The sequence below is a fragment of the Acartia tonsa genome, chromosome 10 (genome assembly GCF_053477335.1).
Source record: "Acartia tonsa isolate MP-2025a chromosome 10, ASM5347733v1, whole genome shotgun sequence".
Lineage (NCBI taxonomy): Eukaryota > Metazoa > Arthropoda > Copepoda > Calanoida > Acartiidae > Acartia > Acartia tonsa.
In genome coordinates this window covers 46,005,617-46,027,382 of record NC_137269.1, presented here as the reverse complement: position 1 = coordinate 46,027,382, position 21,766 = coordinate 46,005,617, and the positions used below count along the sequence as shown (strand labels likewise).

Genomic DNA, 21,766 nt, shown 5'->3' with positions numbered 1-21,766 from the left:
TTGTGAGTTTCTGCGTTTTCTAAATTGTACCTAACTGCAACAGGAATCATACTGCCAAGGACGATTTTAATAAGCCTAAATGCCTAATTAGAGTTGACCGTAACAGACATTCTGGCGTACATATGATTCTACCCTAAAAGCAGAAAAGTTTCGCTATCGGTTTGTGTGTGTGGGTGTTAGTGTGTGTGTGTCTGTGTATGTGTGTGTGTAAAGAAAAGTAAAATAGGAATCTAGTGTAAAAAGAAAGGGGGGTGGGTTCCTTTTTGCATACATTAATTTGAAATAGGTTCCAGCCATTTGCAAATTTTCTCATCTCTCTGTGCCACATTTTTGGGAGAATTATTTTACTTAATCTTTTTTCTTGCATATTCCAAATTTTGTATGGCAAGCAAAAAAGCATCATATATATAAATCTAGCAGAAAAAAAAGCATCTATCAAATAAAGTTCCTGTTGAAACTGTTAAGGTTGTGTGTCAGGTTAAAATATAGACCACAAGGCATCATAATTATTCATCGTATTATAGACAGCTTTCCGTGGATGATAAAATTACAAATCATAAGATTAATTCTAGTTTTGATCGCCCCGAGGGGCGTAAGGCCCAGGTTAACAAAACTGACATTAATATAAAGGTTTTTGTTTTACTATTTCGAGAATATTGTCTAAACTTCAGTATGGCTCAGAACCGGTCCTAATTCAGCGGATATTGATTGGTTTAGAAGAAATACTGGAATAACATTTATTTACTTTTGATAGGATAATGCTATCGATCCTAAATAACAACTCATCACTTACAGACAAGGGTCGTGCAATCAAAGGGATAAGGGTTAAATTTACAAAAATAAAGCAGTTGAAAGATTCAAGTAACTCATTTTTATTAAATTTTTGTTTTTTAGGTAAGTAGAAAAACTTTTCTTACGCAGTTGTTGAGGCCGTCGGCGATTAACTGGCTGATAAATAGTCGAAAACAATTTCTGATCCAGAAATAGTACAGGGAGCGAGAGGACAATTAGATGTAGCTTACACTGGTACCCATAGTCTAATGACCTTGTTATCTTAATCGTTTTGGTTGACCATTTTTGGGTAATGTTATGAAATTTTAATTGGTTGCTTCCAAACTAAACGACCAAAGCTTCCAAACTACACGACCAAGCTAATATTGCTTGATTCACTTCTACAAGAGACAAAATGAATTGAAAATGATTGCTAAAATCGAAATATATCTTCATGTCTTAGAATAGTGCATTTTTTTAAAAATAGGTTGAAAAACATACCAACTTTAAAATAAACTAGAAGTGTCCAAACTTTTTATTTTAATATGAGGAAAGGGTAATTTTGTTTATTATCATTGGATATTTTTTATCAATTTATCGTCCATTGTCTAATTCCTTAAGATGCCTTATAATAAGTTAAACCAACAAGCAAAATGAATAAAGAGAATTTTAGGGGCCAGATTGAAAAATAGTCATTACTACTAAAGCAAAATCCACCAAAACATCTAAAATCATGCTTTCTTAGTACAATCTAAAAAAAATAAATAATTCAGTTGTTGTACTTTAATTAGTATCTAGCAGCTACGCCCCTAGCAGGCTATAGGGGCAATTAATCCCCCAAAATAGTTAAAAATCTATATGAAAATTAATTGTAAAAGAGAACCATATCGGTTCAGCGGTTAGCGAGATACTTCGCTACAGACAAAAAAGCTTACTACTTACTTTATATAATAGGATACTACATTATAAATTCATCAATATCATGGCAATAAATTAAATTAAAGTTTGTGTAAAATTCTGCATTAACATATTATCTTGTCATTTTAGAATAAAAATATTTTTGTTGGCTTCTTAGACCTCACAAAAACATTGATATATCAATCTTAAATCTTAATCAAACGTCTAGGTTTCTATGTCGAAAAATACACAATTTTTAAAGTTGCATGGTTAGCCAAAAACACTTTAAATTAACTCTAAGAAAAGAATTTCTTAAATAGGTTTTAAAAATAAGTCAAAAATGGTATAGAAAAAATAATAAACTACTAGTGGCATCGTCTCTAGCTTCTATGGATATATTTTTAACATGGAAAGGGTGAAAAATAGTTTAGACTCCTCACATGAAATATATAAAACAAAGCTTCATTGGGAAGCATTACGCAGCCGTTTCTGAGATAGTTTAAAATAAAAAGTGGTCTACTTTACATGTTAGCAAGAAAGAGCGTTAACGTTTTATCAAAATAGTCGACAATAAAATGTATAATGTATGTCAACAGGACGTAACCAAGCTTAGCATGTAAGGATATATGGGATTAGAATCAGGGATCTACAGGGATAAGACAATGGCCGATATTTTTATGTACAGCCCCATTGATGATAAATTTAGCATTTTAGTATATTACAATTAGTGGTTGAAACGTTTGGGCACTCAACTTAATGAACCAACTAATATATGCCTCCAAAGTTGTTAAGCCAATTAATATGAAACTGTTAATTTAAAACTTTTGATATGAGTGTAATAAACAGCCCAATGTCCCCTCCCTTCGTGGAATAGAATGATATTATGAGATTTTGCAGATGGGAATAAATTTTCTTTCCTCAATATTGATATTGAAATATATGGAATAATTTCTTAAATTTTATTTGATAAATGTTCAGTGCAACCAGACACATACACACACACACACGATCCCGCCCACTCACACACACACAAACGGTCCCGCCCACACACACACACACACACACAGAAAAATTGACAAGCATAGACAGGCCGACTGAAAAACACACAAAAAAGTAAAGCGAAACAATTTCAAAATTGGCCTCAAACTGTATTAGTTACCTTAATTTAGGGATTTAGAACTGTCCTATCAATTTTAGTCTTTTTTATTATAATTTATTTTAGTATTTAAGTATCCTTTTTGGTTGATTCCCATAACAATAAGGCTTTATAATTTAAGAAAAAAAGAGTAGATACTCTTTAAAAGATTTAAAACAAAATATAAATTAAGGGGGTAACGGAATTTAAAGCATTGCTGGTAATATTATTGGGACCCAAAGTTTTATACACAAGTTATAAACTTTGAGTACTTTTTATATTTTGGTGGATTATTCAAACTTAGATCTTCTGAACGTTTCAACCAATAATATTTATTATACAAAAGGATTAATTATGTGGCAAAAATAATCATTTAGTATGTTCTTCAGTCAATTTATGCTTGTCTTATCCCCTGCTTGAATTAGAAACTGTGGGGGTTAAAAGGCCCCCAGACACATCTGGGCGATAATTGTAATTTGAATATTTGATATTTGGTTTCACATTTAATTTTTTCATCCTCAATATTTATTTTTAAAGTTTTTTTACTGGCTATCTTTAGTCGGGGTATATGTTTCCAAATTTTAATAAGGAACAGTATAATAGTAAAACAACAATACTTAAATATTCAATTTACATATATAATTTAAAATGATACATTAAGTAACAAAAATGACAAAATCCATAAGTAGCGCCGAAGCAAAGAAATTCGTCAAACGAAAATTGGATACTATATATAATTTATAATGCAGACATTCACCGTTATAAACTTAAATAAACTTATACATAGATAAAAGTAAAAGTCACATTACCTTTTTAATCTTTTGTAGCATGACAGATAGGCCGACGGACCAAGTAAATTATTTACTTGATGCCTATTGGTAGAGGGTATCTTCACGAAAGATTCCAGCCGTCTATCTTGAATAGCAACTGAGAAATTCAAAATATAACAGATAGAAGTAAATACTTACGGACGGACGGACGTACTTTTCGAATAAGAGAGCAGCTTCGCTGCTAAAAAGTACTACTTGTTAGCATTAAAAGAATCAAAAGTGTAATTTACAGTTCGTTTGTTAAATAGAAGTAAAATTCTGGGATCTAAAGGGATAAGTTATGGACTATAAATTGATTTACATCCCCAATGTTGATTAACAAAATTATCTCTTCTCTAGATTACATTTATTAATTGAAACATTTGGACACTCAACTTAATGAAAGTCATTTAAAGTCCACGAAGTTGTTAAACAAGCGGATAAGAAAACTATATCAAAAAATTGTGAGACTATTGTAATAAACAGCCCATTGTCCCCTGTCCCCTTACTTCCTGAATGAAATTAGCCTGTTAAATTAGGACAAAAGGCTGGCTGGTTAGAAAGGTTTTACCAGGGATCTAAAGAAAAGGATTAGACAATGGATGATATATTTATATGAATGGATATACATATATTATTACTTGGATCATACATCAGATATTCATAATAAAGTAAAACACGCAGCAGGCTAAAATAACGATTCCTCTCTTTTAATCCCCCTTACCTCCTCCCATTCCCTCCTACTGATCTATAAATGTGTTTCCTTAATCAAGCTAAATTGTCGACGATATTTCTCCTGTCATAATATCCACCTATATTCTAAATCCATGTTTATATGACTCCACATTTAAGCTAATCACTCTTCTTAAAATATTGGATGGACAACCCAATAAAAATTCATTATCACACCTTAACTTTTAATTTTACAAATAGCAGATCAGGTTTACATGAAAACTTTGAGGGTAGAGTATCATTTACAGGTCATTGTCCCCACCCTCCCTGAGATGGGTTTTTGAAAGATGAATGCCGCGTTTTTTCGACATTGATTGATTGAACAAAGACGATAGGATTTCAACAGAGTATACAACTTAAGAATTCAAAATTTTAAAATTATTATTTTAGCCATTTGTATAATGTCTAATACAGCTCTAAAAAGATGCATTAATAAATATGCAGTAAAAATGGATTGAAGATAATCTGTTTTTTTTTCTATGAAGGCCGAACCAACAAAAGCGAAATAATTAAATAAATAGTTGTATACTCTGTTTAAATTTCTCGAATTGAAAAAACGCGGCATTCATCTTTTGAAAACCCATCTCAGGATATGAGCAGTCAGACTAAATGACCTAATCTTTTCTATTACCCCTCAATCATCAAATTATCCAACTCACACATTTTCTCTCGGATGCTTTCACTACAGGGATATAAAGAGAGAACATGGGTATAAAATATTCTTCCCCCGAATCCACAAATATCTGAATGTATAACCTTTATTAATATTCTACTTTAGAGTCGAACATAAAATTTTTCAGGCATTTTTAGACATGAACTTTTATTAAAGTCTTAACTATGCTAAATACTTAGTTAAGCCTGTTTTCGGGCCAAGAATATTGAAATTATGACATTATAAGCTTTAAATTGCAAAAGAAATAAGAAATATTTTATCGTCTTTAATCCTATTGGTATTTATGGGGAAAACTAACAAATTATCTTCACATGACCTATCCCAACTATCCCTGGCAGGAGCTAGACTATGCACCTCTCAATTGATAGTTCAGTCTTAATAGATTTCAATTTAGATTATTGTATCAATTATATAAAAGATCAAAATTTTAATGGATTTTTGACAAAGACGATTTATAGTTTTCCTATAATTAGGATATGTCCGTGCGTCTACCCGACGTTCAGACTATCACCCAAAGATAGATAAATCTATAAATGTATAAACAGACAACTACCTCGATCCCCCTTGTTGGTGACCTTTTTCGTCTGCTAGCAAATTGCTTTCTGCATTATCGCGACATGGCTTTATTAATATTCCAAATGCTATTGGTTGACTTTCAAAGACCCAATTGAAAGTCAGCACGGAGTGCAGAGCAGGCTTAGCAACCTGTTTGATTATCTAAATTTAACCAAAATAAAAAATCTTCAATGCATATTATAAATATTTTGAAGACTTTGATATCTTTTGAAAATTATTTTTCGTTTTTTTTCATGATCGTTTTTCCTAGTATAATTCTTGCTTGCCTATTTACTTTTTAATACCCTTTTGCTCTTTTTTCTTTTCTTTTTTACTCATTTGAACCATTTAAAAAAAAGTCTTTTCCCCTATTACACGACATCAAAACATTAATTTAACTCTCTTTTTCCCAAGAGATGGAGGGGACATTTGAGCTACAAATTATACTAGCACCCGAAGTTTCGTATTTGTTCTTTTTTATTGATTGGCTTAAAAAAAATAGGCATTTTTATTTTTGATAGGTTGATTGAAACTAGTAGTTTCTAAACTTTTCCACCAATTGTTTTAATACAAAATGGGTAATTTTGTTCATCATTATCCCTGATTTTTAAAAACATATATGAGTGGCTACACCACGATCTACATCTACAAGTAGAATAATTTGTACTGAAGTTAGAAATTCCCTGGGGAGAAATAAAAGGTGGGCAAGATTCTACCAGTTAGATTTACCAGCTACCAGTGGGGCAGATAGCAAGATTCTACCAGCTATATTTATCAGCTACCAGTGGGGCAGATAGCAAGATTCTACCGGTTAAATTTACCAGCTACCAGTGGGGCAGATAGCAAGATTCTACCAGTTAGATTTACCAGCGACCAGTGGGGCAGATAGCAAGATTCTACCAATTAGATCTACCAGCTACCAGTCGGGCAGATAACAAGATTCTACCAGTTAGATTTACCAGCTATAAGTCGGGCAGATAACAAGATTCTACCACTTAGATTTACCAGCTACCAGTGGGGCAGATAGCAAGATACTACCAGTTAGATTTACCAGCTACCTGTGGGGCAGATGGAAACACTATTGCAATTATTATATATTTAAAAAAAAAACCGCGACCGTGGCTTAACAAATGGTGCATCCGCATTGTGAGTTGATTCTCTATTCGATTCTCGGTTCAACAAAGCGTCGTCTAAAGATATTACAAATCGTCATTTTAAACTCATTTATATTTCCAAATGTCATTAAAATCTAAAAAAACATTATCAAAGCATTTTTAGGATTTTAATCGATTGATATTCCTTGTCCATGATTCCTTAAGGTGTTTAATAGTTAATTTTAATGAATTGTAATTTGAAGGTAGAAAAAATGTGTTTAGCTGCCCTAGGGTGAAACTTGAAAGCACTGGACGTCTCAACTTGTTGAGTTTTCTTTCTATATATATGATACTGCAGTGCTCAACATCAAAGGAGGGAGGGGACATTGGGCTGTTAATTATACTAGTACCCAAAGTTTTAAGATAACGTATTCTTTTTAGTTTGCTTAACAACTTTGGGGACTGTTAATTAATTTTAATTGGTTGGTTTATTAAGTTAAGAGTTTAACGTTTCAACCACTTATCTACAGAAGGGGTAATTTTATGAATCATCATTGGGGATGTACATAAATTTATTGGCCATAGTCGTATCCCTTTAGATGCTTGTCATAATAAAGCTTCTCTTAGCTTGCACATTTTTCAATATCTTTCAAAGCTTCTTGTTAGAAATTTGTGAGATATTAAAGGATTATGTTTTTTTTTCTGAAAGACATAAATTTAATAGTTTTTTCTCGTATTGTATTATAAACGGCTTTCCGCGGATATAGAATGTACAATTATAAGATTAAAACTAGTTTTTTTAGCCCCGTGGTGCCGAAGTTTTTTCGTATGGATGAGAACCGGTTCCTATCCACCGGATTCGAATGAATACGAGAAAACAAATTATTCATTCATTTATTTATTTCCATCTTATTAAAAAAACTTGAATTTTTTATTAGGTAAAGTTACACAAATCGTTTTGATCGTTTTTCAAAGATTTGTTTATATACCGACAATTTAGTCTTGGTAGCCGTTATAATGTTGATATTTGTCAAGTTTTTAAAATTGTATCTATCTATCAATTTAACACAAAAATGTTGGATTTGTATAATTTGAAAGGTGTCATTTGTAAAAAAATTGCTTTTTATGTACTTTCAACGATGGATTTTGTTTGTTCTTATAATTACAGACCAACCAACCAACAAAAACAATATTGACCGAACGTTTTTAATAAACATTACCATAATAGTTATTGAACTATGGATTAAAATGCTTCAATTTAGTTACTTTTAATACTTATTCATTAACATGCTAACATTATGCCTACTACTTGAAATCATTGAAAGAAATTAGTCAATCTATAATGGCATATTAACAGAATATAGACATGGACGTACTGACCTTTTTAACTTAATTTAAAAGATACTAAAAATGGAATTTATTTTGAATTGGTAGAAATCTAATACTAACTTGCTAGAATTTACGAATATTGCCAACCGTTAGGGTAGCACAGACACATACATACTGTGTAAAAGCTTCGCGTATACCCATATACATATGTATATACAAGCCGAGAGAGGGACATTAGGCTGTTTCTCACACTAGTCCCCAAAGTTTTAAAACAACGTTTTCTTATTCGTTGGCTTAAGATCTTTGGGGACTCTAGTAAATTTTGATTGGTTGAAACATTAAGTTGAGTGTTCCAACCAACACTAATTTTAATCTACCAAAGAGGTAATCTTGTGTATCATCATGGCCTGGGAGATGTACATCAATTTATCGGCCATTGTCTTATCCCTTTAAATTCCCTGATATACAAGGTATAAAGGACAATTACACACCATATTTGTGCACATATACAGTCCATAAAAGTATATAATATAATTTGATGACCCTGCTATCCTCTATATTAAACAGTCTGTAAATCATATACTTTTATGTCTCATGGGGAAATGTAAAGGATAGGGAAGGAAACAAGGACGACCACATGTATTACAGCATATCTCCACATTTATCAGATTGCAGAAAAACTAACATTAACAAATGACAACACATCTCTAAATAAAAGAAGAGGTAGGTTGTGTTATAGCTTCCGATCAAAAGCGATTATTAAGTCTAACTGTTATTAAATATGCGTTTAATTATACTATGAGTTTTGTCAAAATCAAGAACAGTTAGACTTAATAATTGCTTTTGACTGGAAGCTTACTCACACTTTAACGGATTTTTAACACAACCTACTTCCCCCTTTCTATTGAAATTACTTAAATAGAGGATGATTTAAAACGAAATTTTGAGACTTGATTATAGGGATGTTTCGTATATAACATTGGTCTTAAGAATTATCACTCCAAAAATCAAGTGAATATAATAAATTAAATCATGTAAATTAGAGATCGAGGGGTTTTAATACAACCCTCTACTTTGAATTCCCTTATCACCATTATTACTAAAACAAGGATGACAACATCCATAAAAGCGAAGCACTGAAACGGTAGGACTGTATAGTGTCAGAACTGAATAATCAGAATTTAAATGTAAAAGAGTCGAAGCAAAATTTTAAGTAAATTTGTTGAAAAACGGCTTGATACAGGATAATGTTTATGGACATACTTACAATTTTAGGACTAGATTATAGAGTTGCTTCGCTTATAACATTATACTTTGTTGTCCCAGGAATCAATATACCAAAAATAAGATCAATCGGATGATTAGATCACATAAAAATTTGTTGTTAAAAAAGTAAAAAAATCAACATGTTTAAGATGGAAGTACGGACATTCTGGTAATGATTATAGAGTTGCTACTTTTTCTAAAACGTACCTAACTACTAAAGAAATTTCCATGCAACGTTTGAAATCGATAGGACAATTCTAACATGCCTAAAAAAGCTATCCGTTATGTGGGGGGAATCCTTACTACAGAACAATTAGATTTGTGTGGCTATTTAAGAAGATGAAACGAATTTATTAATCCCGTGGGTATTATATTGGATAGCTTGGAAATAGATATATAGGGTTCTAATAGGATATTTTCTTTCTTACAACAGTAGTTACAGTATTTTAAAGATCAATTTGGTTTAAATTATTTTAAGCATTTTTAAAGAATAGTCTTGAAAACAGAAAAATAGGTTATAAAAAGGAAACGGAAACAAAAAAATACCTTGTTTACAACTGATTGCCCCCCGCTTATTTTAAAAATAAGATTAGAGGGTGACTGGGTTTTCGATTGTTTGTTTTTACTTTAAGAAAGGTTGATAGACCTGCAGGGTTAAGGTATACCCTCATTATTTTTAATTTATTTTAAAAATAAGAAAGGGGGGGGGGAGGGACACTTCTGTCCAAAAGTAGATCAGCTGTCAAAAGTCAATTGAAGTTTTGTTGAAAAACAAAATTGCCAGTTTTGGTGATTTGAATTAATGACTGAAAAGCTTGGACGCTATAGTTTGTCCAACTCAATAACATTTAATAAAGGTCAACAAATTAAGTTTTTAAGCCTACGAATTAGGAAACAGTATAATAAACGATCCTCCCTTCCCAGCTTGCTTGAATAATCAATAACATATTTCCCAATGAAAGCATATTAGGAATAGAAATCGCCGACATATTAACATTGAATAGGTATTATATAACAATTATATCATACTTTTATCATCTAATTGATATACTATTTGCAAAACAAGGACAAATATGTACATAAGAAATGACTCATATTTTCTCAGGGTGTGGAGGGGGGGGGGGATACTAGACTGTATATTATACTGATCCTCAGAGTTGATAAACATATTCACTCATTCGTTGGCTTAAAAACTTTTGGAACTTTTTCTAAAATCTTTATTTGGTTGTACAATCTTTAGTGTTTAAACTTTTCAACCAATATTTAAAATAGTATTATTTTGTTCATCCTAATTGGAGTTGTACAATGTACATCAATTCATCGTCAATTGTCTTATCCCTTAAGGCCCCTGGTCTTTCTTTTCTTTTATTTGGCAGTTTGGATAATGAGGGGTCAGGTTTATATTCATTATATATGTACAATTTACAGTAAGGGCAACCAAAGATTTATATGTATTGAATCACGAAAAAAAAATCAAAACCTGATCAATAAATCGTGGGTTTGTAATATGAGTGATGGAGGAGACATTGGGCTGTAAATTTTGATTTGTTTGTTTGAAAATTTTATTAAACTATTATTGGTTTTGGAACAAATTAGTAGTGTGCTAACTTTTTCAATAATATATACAGAATGGGTTAACATAAATTGGGGTTTCATAAGATTTTCGTCCATTGTCTTATCTCAAGCTTCCTAGGTAATTTTAACTTTAATATTTATTTAAGGTCCTTTCAGATCGATTATAACGAAAAAACATTCATTGTTTTAAGATATTTCATAAGGTAAATAATAGAGAAAGTTGTCGCAAATATAGGTATTAGATAAATTTAGAGTAGATTCGCTTTGACATCCATTCGTTTCCAATGTTCCCTTAACTATATATTTATATTGTGGGTGTATTTATTGTATGTATGGGGCGTGTATAAAGCAGGGAGGGAGGGGACAGTGGGCTGATTATTACACTAGTCCCCAAAGTTTGAAATTAACGTTTTCTTTTATTGAATTTTGAATGGATGGTTCATTAAGTTCATAGTCAAAACTTTTTAACCATTAATTGTAATCTACCGAAGAGGACATTTTGTGCATCATCATTGGGGGTGTACATCAATTTATAGGACATTGTCTTATCCTTTTAGATCCCTGTGTGTAATGTATAAAGCTTAATACATTATTAACGTCAATGCTTTTGACAATTGATATTGATCTTTTGTTCCGGAGATAATATGCGTTTATTCAGTGTTGTATTGCCACCCCCTAGTTCTCAATAATACTAACCAGGGAGGGAGGGGACATTGAGCTGTTTATTACACTAGTCCACAAAGTCTTATAATAACTTTATATTCTTATTCGTTCTTGGGAACTATCATTAAATTTTGATTGGTGGGCTCCTTAGTTGAATGTTCAAACGTTTCAACCAATAGTTGTAACTTACATAAGGGGTAATTTTAAGTATAATCATTGGAGTGGAGATGTACATCAATTTATAGGCAATTGTCTTATCTGTTTAGATCCCTGATTGCCACCTTCCGTTCTCAACACCTTATTATTTTCAGGGAGTAAGGGAGGGGACAATGGGCAGTTAATTCAATTTTATAGTTGTGACCCTTTAAGGTTGAAAACCCAGATATTTCCAGATAAAACAAGTATTTGCAATATAGCAACCTTTAGTGGAAATTTTTGACTTTTTGAATTGTTTTTAATTCGAAATGCACCATCCTTAAACTGATGCTATACCACAAGCCTTTGATTCTAGAGATCAAAACCCTTGTTAACAATTCATTTCCATAACTGTTATTATTTATACTTCGGAAAATTAAGGAAACAGACCATTTTACTTTTACAACTTCTTTTACCCAAATTTTTTTATTGTATTTATTAAAAAGCTTAGACATGAAAAAGCCTTTAAATATTTATATTACAAAACTTACTAAAACAATTATCTTCCTACAGAACTTTTAACTCTAGTTATTTCATTTAACGAAATAAAAATGAGATACCTTGCGTCAAAATTTCATACTACATAAATAAAATAGTTGAGAACATAAGCACATCTTAATTTTAAAGATCTTAAGGTTTAAGTAACATATCTTAGGATAACTGGTAGCTGCGCTCCTAGCATCCAGGACAGGAAAATAAAATAACACCATCTTGAGATTTTAATGATAAACAAACCTTGAACAACTCAGGACTTCGTGAATTTTCCCTTAAATTTTGAAATTAATCGGATCTTTTGCCTTTACATTAAATCAATAAGAAACATCTAACATGTCTAATGTAACGAAAAGAGCTAATCGTTACGGACGTACAAATGTGCTGGACCTAATTATAGGAAGGCTTTGCTCATAATAACTAATAATCTTAATATAATTTCTTTCTACAACGCACTAATCGGAATGAATTAACATTAAACAAGAATTAGATATAAAAAATGTAATGATTCAATTTACAAAATAATTTTCAAAATCAAAATATTCTGTCTGCTTGTTATTGTTTATCTTTTTCTTGACGCGCTAGTTTGCCGCGAGATTATGAATGATTTGACGTGACGTCATTCATAATTGGTCCCCAAGATTGGTTAGAAACTGCTAAATTCTTGCATGTTCCCTTTAAGCCAGTCCCCAAAGTCTAAGACTCCTAAAAATTGAATATTCGATCCATTGTCCCCTCCCTTACTCCCTGATTATTTTACTATCGTAGCTACTCTATTAATATCAAGTTTTCAGGTACATAAAATTTGCATTATAGCAATCGATATATTATAACATGAATGTTGCCCCAGATTTTCATGTACTATGATAAAGTATTACTTGCAAGTGGTTGAAATATCGCCTCTTTACCCCATCACCTCCCTCCTACTGGATGAACGAACTGACCAAAAACTAAAGTCCATATTAGCAAGCTTTGACAACAACTTTTCCCCTGTCAATATATCCACGTGTATCCTATATCCATTATTATAGCTTACTTTTTTTTATATTTTCAATCATTCTTTCAGTGGCGTGCAAAGCACTTTGTCTAGGGGGGGGGCATTTTGAAGATTTTGTAAAATTTTGCCCCCCCCTAAATCAAAGTGCCCCGGGGGGGCACTTTGCTTTAGGGGGGGGCATTTTGATTATATATGCTAATTTTAAATAAGGGCGTTTTAAGGGGTGGGATTATTTGATTATGGGCCTTCTAGTCCTTATCCCTTCTTCCCCATCCCTTCGCCCATCCCTATTTCAAATTTATATCCCCCACCTCTTCCCCCCCCCCCATCTCTTCCCCCCCCCCCATCTCTTCTCCCCCATCCCTTCTCCCCACCCTGCAATGACCGAAGGGAAGGGAGCTAGAAAGCATCTTCGAAAAAATAGTACAGAAGATAAATTAACCTTCCTCCCCCCCCCCTCCACCACAAAACATTTTTAATGGGTGGAAGGGGATGTTATAAAATCTCATCAGGAAGGATGAATAACCCCATTAAAAAAAATTGGGGGGGGGGGTGGGGAGATAAAAACACTCATTTTGGAAATAATTTACCAAAAATTAACCTAATATGAGAAAATGATATTAAATATTTCTTTATTGTTTGACAACAAGGATGACAACATCTTTAAGTAGCAAAGCACAAAAAATCATTAATAAGAATACAGACAAGTAGATTTAAAGAGCATCTGTTGAAATTAATATATATTTTAGGTAGAAATTTTTTTCTTCAAATATGCAGGGAGGGAGGGGTTTTTGGGCTATTTATTACACTAGTCCCCAATATTTCATAGCAGGAACCATTTGGAAGGGCGCGAAGCGCAAATTTTTTTCTTCAAATATGCAGGGAGGGAGGTGTTTTTAGGCTATTTATTACACTAGTCCCCAATATTTCATAGCAGAAACCATTTGGAAGGGCGCGAAAAGCAAATTTTTTTCTTCAAATATGCAGGGAGGGAGGGGTTTTTGGGCTATTTATTACACTAGTCCCCAATATTTCATAGCAGGAACCATTTGGAAGGGCGCGAAGCGCAAATTTTTTTCTTCAAATATGCAGGGAGGGAGGTGTTTTTAGGCTATTTATTACACTAGTCCCCAATGTTTCATAGCAGAAACCATTTGGAAGGGCGCGAAGCGCAAATTTTTTTCTTCAAATATGCAGGGAGGGAGGGGTTTTTGGGCTATTTATTACACTAGTCCCCAATATTTCAAAGTAGAAACCATTTGGAAGGGCGCGAAGCGCAAATTTTTTTCTTCAAATATGCAGGGAGGGAGGGGTTTTTGGGCTATTTATTACACTAGTCCCCAATATTTCATAGCAGGAACCATTTGGAAGGGCGCGAAGCGCAAATTTTTTTCTTCAAATATGCAGGGAGGGAGGTGTTTTTAGGCTATTTATTACACTAGTCCCCAATATTTCATAGCAGGAACCATTTGGAAGGGCGCGAAGCGCAAATTTTTTTCTTCAAATATGCAGGGGGGGGGGCGTTTTGGTCGCTAGGGGGGGGGGGGGGGGGCGATTGCCCCAAATGCCCCCTTCGGTTCGCACGCCACTGCATTCTTTGATTGTCATTTCAAGTTATCTTAAGCTTTGATACTTTTATATCTTATTAACCAGTTTTATAAAGGAAAACTCTCATACAAATCTTATTGCGAAGCTATTTTTTATCAATAAAACGTTTTCCCTTAGAAGTTTAAAACCTATACTTATTATTAATCGTTTCTATTATGTTTATAATTCGTTTTGGCAAGAAATACTTACATTACTATATCTTTATTTGTTTGTACTTATCTCTTGTAGAATAACTACTCTATAAGTAGGGAAATTCATAGCAACTTCCTTGTAACTAACAAAACTACCAACAGATGGCTCATACATACTTTTTAAATATCCCTTTCAAATGTTATTTTTGCTGTATCCTATTATATAAAGTAGTAAGATATTTTTGTCCTTTAAAATCTCGCTTACAATGAAACTGTTGAGTTTTCAATTTCAGTAAGCTTTCTATATGTTTCACATTGGTTTAAGGCTATTTTATTTGAAATTTAGGTCTTTGGATTGCTTTAGTCTATTTTTCTTCGCACTCTTTCCATCGTTGCAACCTCTATTAATCTAAATAACATTTTTGTAAACATTTTTCATCACACGTTTTTTGGCCTATTATGTTTTTGCTCTACTTCTTATGGACGTAATATTCCTTGTTACATGGGGAATTCTAGAATCTGTTACACTTAATTATTCCCTATTAATATAGGAATCTCCTCCCATTTCTCAGACCAATATCTGTCAGGGATAGTGATATTGAAATAAAAATTTTCTGGGTATCAAAATATTGTATTCCACGAATAGTTAACGTGGATATTATGACAGGGGAAATTTTGTCGACAATTTAGGTTGCTACTTTAGTCCTCATTTATTGATCATTACTTTCCTCCAGCAAGAGGGGAGGGGATGGGGTGAAAAGTGTGGGAATACGGACAAACGTACGGACAGTCAGTCCTTAAAAGTACATAAAATATATTTTAGCAGCATTATCTCAATTCCAGAATATGTGCAATATACTACAATATACATTTAGTATAGATGTAATTTTCTCGTATTCATTCGAATCCGGTGGATAGGAACCGGTTCTCATCCATACGAAAAAACTATGTCTAGCATCGTATTAAAAACCGTACAATTAAGATTAAAAATTAGTTTTTTTTAGCCCCGAGGTGCCGATGAAAGAATAACTATTCTATGTTTAGTTCTTTAAAATTGTTTTCCCCTCCCATTTAATCAAGGATATTTTTTTTCCATTTAAGTTGCTCAGTGGATAATATCAAACCCAAAGTTTTATAAACGCGTCCTCTTATTCGTAAGCTAAAAATGCATAGCTCATTGATTGGTTGGTTCAAACAATCCGAGTGCATACTTTTTAATCCAAATTTAAATCTACATAAAGTGGTTTATTGAGATGTATTTACATAAACTTATCTCCATTGTCTAATCCCTTAAAAGACCTGATCATATCTATAATCATGCGGCAACCATGTATATGTTTTGATATAAAAAAACAACGCGGCAACCCCGTTTTGTATGCAGTAGTGCATTAATACAAATATACAATATATACAATAATACACATATTCATTATTCCAACAAACATATTTCTATTCAATGACCTACAGTAATAGCATGATCCTAGGCTTTTTCCTATTGTTTTTTGGGGGCTATTTATTTTCTTTATTATTTTTTCGCCATTATTATTGTTTATATTACAGAATACAGATGACAATGGATGCAGAATATATGTGTATATTATGACGTCAATTTTTGTTGTTATTTCCCCTGCTATTTATTGGTCAGTTTGTTTATCAAGAAGAAGAGGAGGGGATGCAGTAAAGGGGTGGAGGAAGGGGATGTTTATTTTAGCCAGCTACACGTTTCACTTTATTAGAGAACATGATAATCTGGTGTAAGATCAAGTGTTATAAACTCCATAAATTTTACGGATGAAAAAAATATTAGAAAAAAGATTGCCAGAGAGGTAGGGGACCTTGGGCTGTTTTTTGACCAGTACCCAAAGTTTCATATTAATTGTTTCTTATTCATTGGATTCATTGGTTAATTAAGTTGAGTATCCGTACGTTTCAACCACTAATGTTAATGTACAGAAGTGCAAATATTGTGTATCATCATAGGGGTTGTGCATTAATTTATCGGCCATTGTGTTATCCCTCTAAAATGCACTTTTAGAAAAGGTTGCTACTATTTCCAAATTATACTACATCACTACAGGAAGTTGTTTGAAATCGAAAATACAATCTAACAGGGTTATATTTATGATCAGAGGTGACTATTACGGACGGACGGACACATTCTTCATGTATACAGGCTTATGTACATACATTACATACATATTGTACAAGAGATGTAAAAATTATAATGATATAATAATAATAATTCTATGATTCTGCAAATTATAGCTACAAAAGCTTTTGCAGTTCATAACACGAATGGATTATTGACTATTGAGTGAGACAATTGCCAGGGAGGGAGGGGATATTGGACTGGAAATTATACTGGTCGGTCCCAAAAGTATTATAGACACATTCTCTTATTTGTAGGCTAGACACTTTAGAGACTTTTATCAAATATTGATTGGTTGATACAAACTTACAGTGTTTAACCATAAGCCTGCACACAATGGCATAGACTCGAAAAAAAAGTATTAACACAATTTACCACTAAACTGTAAACAAATATGATAAATATACAAGCAAAATAAAAAATTTCAATTTTTGGTTTTATAAGGGGGTAGGCACATTTTTGTACCCCCGCGCGCTTGTTGTTTTTGGATTAAAAAACTCTTTTAGTTTCACAGGGTTTTATATTGGCCCGATAACCCTTGCCAATGTCTACTAAGGTGAAATTCCAAAATCGACCCACCCTAATCTACACCACTGTTAAAACAATCTATTTGTGTATCTAACTATTGTAAGTATTAATAATAATAATTTAAATATGATATAATTTTTGTAGAAAGAACCGATATACTAATATATATTTGTGTATCTAACTATTGCAAGTATTAATGATAATGATCTAAATATAATATAATTAATCCATATATAGTGCACTTAGGCATAATAGTGATACGCATATAAATATCATTTCTTTATTTATAAACAATACGTAGTAATTGTAAAACAATCTTCTTAATGTTAAATATTAAATCGTAGTATCATTCAAATTTCTTATATGTATAATTTCATAATATTAATCAAAAGGCGGATATTATAGGCAAAATCTTTCTGAACTGGAAAGTACATGAATAACTATAATAAAACTGGTTAATTGAAAGAAAAAAAAAAACAAGCAAGCATCATCAAATCATGCACCTATTTTACACGCTCAGGCTTTCTATCGTCATTGCCGTTTGAACGGTAAGAACTAGTGACATGGCGTTTAGATTTATTTAAATATTCCTTAATTTAAGAAATGAACAGCTTTGATTTAAGTGTGTCTTGATATCTCTAATAGTTTCCAAGATAGGGAGATAGGAATAGAGATAATCAAGGGAGAATAGCAATTTAGTAAAACGTTTTGTGATAAACTTACTTAACTTTAACCAAAGTTTTCATAACATGATATCAGTAAAAATATAAATTTTGAAGTAAATACCCTAATGGCGGACATAGAAACATATATGATATATGGTTCTAGGTACTTTTCCACAAATCGATTCCCCATAATCGAATTCTCTCTTTTAAATTCCCAAACTTCATTTTGCCAAAGTGACGGATTCCCCTAATTTAAATTCCCTTTAAAATTTATACCCCCAAATTATGATATCCATAATGCACTCATCCTAATTACACTTTGGCGACAGATCATATATCCTAAAGTTTACATTTCCACGTGTCCTTGATAGCTTTCTTGAATACCCTAAAAAATTATTAATTGTCTCTAAATTAGGAATTAGTAAATTAGGAATTAGTAAATTACTCTAAATTAGAGTATTTTACAATCACATGTAAAAACTCTTGCTAATAAAAGAACAATGTGTTTATGGATATCTGATGTGGAGCTAATTGTCGAAAGCGAATATGATCTCATGGATTTATGGCATTTAGGCTAAGTGCATCAGGCCAAAGTGTCATGGGGAAAAGAATAGCATAGGATATTCAACATTAGGGGAATCGGATTTCTGGGAATCCGTTTGTGGGAATCTAAACAGGGGGAATCGAATATGGGATTTGTGTTGGATACCATGATATATATAGGGTCAATTAAAGAGTAGCTCCCCTTCCCCTCGAAAAAAATGTACATGCAGAATCATTTTTTATAGATTTATTGCACGTGTTTCTTATCACTTTCTATTTACTCTGTCATAAGGGATATTAAAGAATACGACAAAGAATCATAAATATATGACAAACAAAATTGTCCCTTATTTTTTCGTTAAAACATTCGAACAACTATCCTAAGATTTGATTATAAACTCAGTATTATATGGAAGTAAAAGAATAGCAGAACAAGTTTATCATCTTTTGGAGTAAATAAAGTTTTGAGTCCAATGTACCATCCCTCCCTCCCTGTATGTTATAGATTGTTTTTGAGATTTCTAACCCTTTACAAATCGTTGATTGATTATTTGTCTTTCTTTCATCAGTTTTTCTTAGGGTTGGGCCGGATATCCGGTCTGGCCGGTTATCCGGGTCATTTTCAATATCCGGCCGGATACCGGATATTAAAACTATCCGGTTTCATGATATCCGGCTGATTTTTGACGCCGGATATCCGATTATCCGGCCGGATATCGAACGTTTACCAGATATCCGGCCGGAACCGGATATCCGGCATTAGAAATCAGCCGGATACCCGGTATCCAGTATCCGGCCAAAAAAGTATCCGGCCCAACCCTACTTAATATATTAGCTATTGATATTATTAATGATTTTATGTTAAAAATATAAAATAATGATTTAAAGCTAAGCATTTTATAACAGAGAGAGAGAGAGAGAGAGAGAGAGAGAGAGAGAGAGAGAGAGAGAGAGAGAGAGAGAGAGAGAGAGAGAGAGAGGACAATGGGCTGTTTATTACAAAAGTCCTCAAACTTTTATAATAACGTTTTCTTATTTGTTTGCTTAACAACTTTTGGGACTTTATTGAATTTTGATTGGTTGGTTTATTATGTTGCGTGTTCAAGCGTTTCAACCACTACAGAAGGGATAATTTGTGGTTTCATCATTGGGAAAGAACATTAATTTATTGGCTATTGTCTTATCCCTTTAGATCCTTGATTTTATAATGAAAGAGGAACTCAAGGCTGAATAAATTATTGCGACAAAAATAGCAGCCTCTATTATGACAACAACTTGCAGCTTCAAAAAAAAAGTTTAAACTGAAGCAGCTTTTTTCTCATCTATTCGCAACTGAGTCACCGTAGAAAAAGGGTAAAAAAAAGGCAGAGCACGAAATTAAAGTAAAAGAATAGAGGGGGCAGCAGTTACATTTACCTGTTACCTAATAGCAAAGACCCTGTCCTGATTTTGTAATTGGCCAACTCAAAAGGTTCCCTCAAAAGGTTCCTTTACAAGCCCAATAAATCAGTTTTAAGATATCTTTATATTTCAAGGAAAATTGATGAAAATACCAAAAAAAGGCAAATTTGGGTGTTACCTTTTATATGCACAGAAACCATAAAATCAACAGAAAAAATAATCATTTTTACTTTTCTCTCATTTTTTAAAGTTTGAATCTGTTAAATTGGCTATTCTTGAAGGGATTTATGCATTGATTATACTAAAACATAATATTGGGCAGAAATTAATGTATTTCAAAGAAAGAAAATAAGAAATTTGACCTCTATCACTTCAGAGGACAGCTGCCAACCTCCAGTTGACAGGATGTAGTTAAATACTTGTTAAATACTGGAGGTTGGCAGCTGTCCTCTGAATTAAGTGATAGAGGTCAAATTTCTTATTTTCTTTCTTTGAAATACATTAATTTCTGCCCAATATTATGTTTCAGTATAATCAATGCATAAATCCCTTCAAGAATAGCCAATTCAACAAAATCAAACTTTAAAAATGATAGAAAAGTAAAAATAAGTATTTTTCTGTTGATTTTATGGTTTCTGTGCATATAAAAGGTAACACCCAAATTTGCCTTTTTTTGGTATTTTCATCAATTTTCCTTGAAATATAAAGATATCTTAAAACTGATTGATTGGGCTTGTAAAGGAACCATTTGAGTATATTCGGTCGAAAAAGGTCTGATTTGTGAGCATTTTTGACCAAGTTGTGGCCAAATAATAATGAAACCTATAAAGAGGGAACACACTTTATGTCAGCTGGTAGTTTTAGAAATACAAACACAGCTAGGTCCCTAAAAAGAACTTATACATTTATTAGCTAAAAGAAGTAGAGAGAGATATAGTATGTCTATTTTGAAACCAAACATATCAACCAAAATTGTATACCTTAAGGACGTCTAAGCTTTTTTGAGGGGGTAAAATTAAGGTTTTTAAGGTTTGAGGGGGGTAATCTAATATATTCTTTTTTATTCCGAAGGAAGTAAAATAAGGGTTTGAAAATTTGAGGGGGATAAAACACCCCTGAACCGCCCCCTTCCTCTTTGACATCTATGTTTAAGCCGCAAATTTTTATAAATAACTTTTTGTCCTTGTTATCCAAAATTTATTAAAATCAATAAGTAAAAGTTGCATTTTCATATGTATGCAAATGCATTGGAAACAAATGTAAGAAAACTTGTTGTGTGTGTGTGTGTGTGTGTGTGTGTGCGTGTGTGTGTGTGTATGTTTGTGTGCGTGTGTGTGTGTGTGTATGTTTGTGTGCGTGTGTGTGTGTATGTTTGTGTGCGTGTGTGTGTGTGTGTGTAAAAAAACTAGACAAGATTTTCAACTAATAATCAGGGGAGTGGAGCCCTGTTCTCTGTTATACCGTTTTAACGTTTAACGTTTGTTTGTTTACTACTTTTGGTCAGGTTAGGTTGGGTTACATTGGATACTGAGTAGCCCCGCAAGTTTTGGGAACACCA

General features: G+C 32.6%; 2 protein-coding genes across 3 annotated transcripts in view; both read left to right on the top strand.

Moving 5' to 3' along the window:
• The window catches only part of LOC145330153 (neuronal acetylcholine receptor subunit alpha-4-like), a 242,877-nt gene that overhangs the window by 58,767 nt on the left and 162,344 nt on the right, over positions 1-21,766 (top strand). The window lies entirely within an intron of this gene.
• The window catches only part of LOC145330154 (uncharacterized), a 246,091-nt gene continuing 225,478 nt past the window's right edge, over positions 1,154-21,766 (top strand). The window contains exon 1 of the mRNA XM_080174739.1: positions 1,154-1,182. The gene's annotated coding sequence lies outside the window, so the exon portion shown is untranslated. The remainder of the gene's footprint in view (positions 1,183-21,766) is intronic.